The 4,718-nt window shown below is 42.9% G+C and overlaps 1 pseudogene; it reads left to right on the top strand.

Annotated features, from left to right (window-relative positions):
- The first annotated feature begins 2,958 nt into the window (after window positions 1-2,958).
- LOC102270950 (ferritin light chain pseudogene) lies at window positions 2,959-3,864 on the top strand (annotated as a pseudogene).
- Window positions 3,865-4,718: the final 854 nt, after the last annotated feature.

Raw genomic sequence — 4,718 nt, forward strand, 5'->3', positions numbered from 1 at the left:
ATATATTGATAAAAAAATGTGATATTACAAGTGCAGCATGGCATAGGTTCATGATGTGGAGAGGGAGATTTGTTCCAGTCAGGGAGGTCAGCACAGGTTGACCAGGAGTGATGATCAAACTGAGGTTAAGGAAGAGGAAGAGTTAACTTTACAGAGGGAATGGAAAAGTATTCCAGGCAGAGGAAACAGCCAGTGCAAAGGCCCTGGAGTAGGAGTGAGCAGGCACCCTTGGTAACTCTAGTGTGGTTGAGGTATAGAGTCCCAAGTGAAGTGTCCTTAGCCAAGTGAAGCTGCAGAGCTAGGCAGTGCCAAGTGTGCAGCACTCAAGACATAGTTAGGATTTGGGCTATAATCGTAAGAGCAGTGGAAATCCATTAAAGGCTTTTAAGCAGGGGCGTGATATCCATTTTGATAAGCTCACTGGCTACAAGTCAAGTGTTAAAGAAAAGAACATGAGGGGGGACTTCCTTTACAGAAACCAGAACATGCAATAAAGTCACTAAAATCAGATCAGTCTGATATCAGGAAAGGCATAGACAGATAGATCCATGGGACATGGTAAATAATCCAGATTTAGACTCCAGGATACAGGTGTCAATACTGGACAAAAGAGGTATCTCGTTTCACTGGAAAAAGGGATGGCTTATTTCACAAATTATGTAGCCCACTGAGATAAATAAAAACAACCGCCCATCTTACACCACCTGCATTTCAAGTGTGTCAAAAAATTTAACGTAAGAATGAAAATAATACAAAATATTGTAAGAGATTCCAGGAGACTGCATGTGCAAAGTAGAGCAGGGGTCAGCTAACTGCTGCCCATGGATCGAATCCATGCTGCCTTTCCCTTTTGTTTTAATAACAGGTTTATTGAAATGTAATTCACATACCATAGAATTCACTTATTTTGGAAAAAATAGCTAACTAGTTATTTTTCCCCCAGAGGGGAACGTTATGTTCCGCAAATAGTGTGAGTTTTATTTTACTGTTGAAAAGCACTTGCTATTTATTTTTTATTTCCTAGAAATTAAACATATTGTATAGGAACCCCATAGCATCATGAATTAAATTTTGAATTTTGCATGTTACACTCAAACATCAGTACACTCATCATTTCATTTAATGTGACAGTTTTTTAGTATGGTATGTGTTAATTTCTACCTTTTTAATATTTAAAATTGCTTTTAAATAAACATATTCTCAGTTGATTCCCCCCAAAAATGAAGTGTACAATTGAATGGTTTTTAGTATTTTTTTAGATATGAACAACCGTTGCCAAAGACAATTTAAGAAAATTTTCATAACCTAAAAAAGAAACTCTATAACCATTAGTTATCAACCTCCTATCACCTATCCTCTCCCAGCCCTTAGCAACCACCAGTTTACTTTCTGTTGATAGATTAGCCTATTCTGGATATTTCATAGAAATGGAATTATACAGTATGTGGCCTTTGGTGTCTAACTGATTTCACTTAGCGCACTGCTCCCAAGGTTCACTCATGTTGCAGCACGGATCAGGACTTTTATAGCAGAATACTATTCCATGGCGTGACTATTTATCCATTTATCAGCTGATAGACAATTGAGTTATTTCTACATGCTGGCTATTATGATTAATGCTGCTATAAAATTCAGGTACATATTTTTGGTGGGACCTATGCTTTTGTTTCTCTTGGGCAGATACCTAGGAGCAGAATTACCACTGCTTGTTTTTGTAAATAATATTTCATTGGAACACGTTTGTTGCTATATTGTCTATGGTTGCATTCTTGCTACAATGGCAGTGTTGAGTAGTTGCAACCGAGTAATTGCAACAGAATCGGACAAAATCTGAAACATATACATACTACTTGGCCTTTTAGAGGAAAAATGGGAAGACCTCTCCTTTTAAGGCTGAAAATGAAGAAGTTATAAAAGAAAAGAGGTATTATTTAAAAATTAAATTTGACTATATATATGATCACATATGTCATATATATTTGATATGTGAGAGATATGTATATAAGACATATATGATTATGTAGTACATATAAAATCTATACAACCCAAATGTTCCTCGATGATAAATGGATAAATAAAATGTGATATACCATAGGATATTTTTATATATAATGTAACATTATAAATAATATATATTAAATTATATATATATGTGTAATCTTTAGTATGGCAAAGATACTAAAAATAAAGTCATTGGGCAAAAAAATAGACCTTGAAGAAACAACTGTAACACTGATAACAGAGAAAGGATTCCTATCTTGTATCAGTCAGAGTCCAGTAGGAGTAGTTGTGTCAGTAGGAGGTGGGAAGCACACCCAAACTGAGTAGTATAAGGAGAGGTCTTCAAGGGACAGTATGGAGAGACTGTTTTCAAAGGTGTGAGCAGGGTTGAGGAAGCATACCCAGGGAGGTGCATGAGAGCTGGTATCAGAAAGGAATCATCTCTACCTAGGACCTGCGCCTAGTGGGAGGGGTAGGGAAAGCTTGGGAATAAATACTCCAGTCTCTCTTTCCTCCTGCCCAGTGACCTCCAGCTGTGCCTCCATTTGGCCAAACCCAACCAGAAGCTGAGGACTGCAAGCTCTTTAGAATCCCTATGGTGTGAGAGCCACAGAGCAGATGGAGAAAGGCAGACAGCATGGATCTGGAGGGGCAGATGGAAGATAGCCACCATGCAGATTGAAAGGAGAGAACATCCCAATAGAAAATTGGGTAAAGGGGATGATGAGGTAGCTAATGACTGAACAAATTAGGTGCCCCCCACCCCCAAAAAAAAGATTATGACGCTAGTAGTCAGGAAAACCTAAAGTCTATCTAGTAATACAATGTTTTTGTGTCTATCAGAGCTGTAATACCTACTGCTGATGGGAAAGTAGGGAAAGTCGTACTCACCTAGTGCTGGTAAAAACAGGAAGCGTGACTGCTGTTTGGAAAGCAGCAATTAAACTCTTGGGAATCTCTACCCCATAGAAATACAGACCTTCATAAGGAAAGACTTATGTGCCAAGAGTGTTATATAGGAAGTGCGCTCGGCGGCCCCGCGGATCTGTCTCTTGCTTCAACAGTGCTTGGATGCAACAGACCCAGGGACGCCCCTTGCTCCAGCCTCCGACCACCCTCCAACCTTTTTTCCAGTCGCAACCTCCGGAGTCAGCTACTCAGCTGTCCGCGATCCCCGGGACCAGCCACCATTTTTTAACTCCTTATTATTACCAACCAATCATGAGCTCCCAGATTCGTCAGAATTATTCTACCGAGGTGGAACCCCCCGTAAACCGCCTGGTTTACATGCAACTGCGGGCCTCCTACACCTACCTCTCTATAGGCTTCTATTTCGACCGCGACGATGTGGCCCTGGAGGGTGTGGGTCAGTTTTTTCGCAAATTGGCCAAGGAGAAGCGCGAGGGCGCGGGGCGTCTCTTGAAACTGCAAAACCAGCGTGGCGGCCGCGCCCTCTTCCTGGACGTGCAGAAGCCATCTCAAGATGAGTAGGGTAAAACCCAGGACACTATGGAAGCCGCCCTTCTTGTAGAGAAGAACCTGAATCAAGCCCTGTTGGATCTGCATGGCCTGGCTTCTGCCCGCAGAGACCCCCACATCTGTGACTTCCTGGAGAACCACTTCCTAGATGAGGAAATGAAACTCATCAAGAAGATGGGTGACCACCTGACCAACCTCCGCAGGCTGGCTGGTCCCCAGGCTGGGTTGGGCGAGTATCTCCTCGAAAGGCTCACCCTCAAGCATGACTAGGAGCTTCTGGAGACCAGTGGCCATTGAAGAACCCACCTAACATCAGGGCTGCCTGAAGGCCCTCTCTGCAGCCACTAGGCAGCTTTTTAACACCCTGGAGCCCTCTCTCAAGCCTTGGATCAAATGGAAACAATAAAGCTTTTTGAAGCATAAAAAAAAAAAAAGAGTGTTATATAAATGCTGTCATACTTGCAATTGCTCAGCGTCTTTTTTTTAAGTTATCTTTTGACTGTGCTGGGTCTTAGTTGTGGTGTGCAGGGGCTTCTCTTTAGTGCACGGCTTCTCTTGTTGAAGTTTGGGGGTTCTCTTGTTGTGGAGCATGAGATCTAGAGTGCACAGGCCCAGGAGTTGTGCTTAGTGAGCTTAGTTGCCCTGCGGCATGTGGGATCTTATGCAACCAGGGATCGGAACCCACATCCCGTGCACTGGAAAGCGGATTCCTAACCACTGGACCACCAGGGAAGTCCCCATTATCTTTCGAACAGCCTTTCTCTGACGTTTGGGGAAATGCCCGTGTTGGAGCTCCACCTTCTCAATTTAGGAATCTCAAAGTTGCTGCTGGAATGTGGCCATCCCAGCAGGCTCCACCAATCAGATACTCCTAGTGAGATTTGTCTTATTCTGTGCAAGTGCAGGAGGCAAAAAGGGAGCCCAGCTCTGGTGGCCACAGCACCAGGGGCTGTCTCTGAGGGGCTGAAAAGTGGAACTCTAGGTGAAGACTGACATAGGGTGGTGTGAGGGGAAGGCTTGGTGAGACCACAGCTGGTGAATTCATCAGACTATTCTGTGGTATAGTTTAGGGCTTCAATCCTAGAAACTGAGCCTCCAGGACAAATAAGATGAGCTGCCATCACATCTTAGAACAGTACCTAACATTTTCTGCAACATTGCTCCCAGTGGTGAGAAACTGGAAGTGAGAAATGAACATCAGCAAGGCAACAACCAGATAAACTCATCCATCCACATAA

Source organism: Bos mutus, chromosome 7 (genome assembly GCF_027580195.1).
Source record: "Bos mutus isolate GX-2022 chromosome 7, NWIPB_WYAK_1.1, whole genome shotgun sequence".
NCBI lineage: Eukaryota > Metazoa > Chordata > Mammalia > Artiodactyla > Bovidae > Bos > Bos mutus.